The following is a 614-nucleotide window of genomic DNA, read 5'->3' as shown; positions in this document are numbered from 1 at the left end:
TTTAACTTGTCATCACAGCATATCTAATTTACATGAATATAACAATTGAGTATAACTAACAAAATATTTGGTCATATACTACCTTTTTATTCTTCTTTTTTTATGATATGAGATACAGTAAGTAAAATCTAATTTGCAAAGAAGACCTACAAATACTTGGTTCCTCCTCCAAATAATGCATTTCCATCTTTCTGTTAAAAGCAATAAGGGAGATTTTCCTAATTTGAATATCATTTCCTTCGAAGCTGATGATTTCATTTGCTCTCATAGTTTCTGATGAGATAAGATGCTTCTCTTACTGTGAATTGACGGTCCTTCTGAAATTGGTTGTTATAATTCTGTTTTCTGTTTTCCTAGATTTATTAGGTTTTTGCATTCAAGTACCATTGTTAGTTAGCGAGTTAGAATATTGATTGCACCATAAAGAAAGGGAAGTGAAAGTGATGGGTATGATTTTTGCATTGATATTGCATGATTATGTTTTTTTAACGTCCATACGAGGCGTTAGTTAATTTATTGTATATTTTTTTGATACAGCAGCTCTTTTTCCATATCTTAATTTGCTGAGAAACATGTTTAATTACCTCATGTTTTATTTGTTTAGCAAGTTATTT

At 29.6% G+C, this 614-nt stretch overlaps 1 protein-coding gene across 1 annotated transcript in view; it reads left to right on the top strand.

The window, feature by feature from the left end:
* Nucleotides 1–614, top strand: part of LOC119594654 (stomatin-like protein 1) — a gene marked incomplete in the record, with an annotated part of 12,249 nt that overhangs the window by 8,083 nt on the left and 3,552 nt on the right.

The sequence above is a fragment of the Penaeus monodon genome, chromosome 34, assembly GCF_015228065.2.
Source record: "Penaeus monodon isolate SGIC_2016 chromosome 34, NSTDA_Pmon_1, whole genome shotgun sequence".
NCBI classification, from domain to species: domain Eukaryota; kingdom Metazoa; phylum Arthropoda; class Malacostraca; order Decapoda; family Penaeidae; genus Penaeus; species Penaeus monodon.
This window is presented reverse-complemented; position numbering and strand designations above follow the sequence as displayed.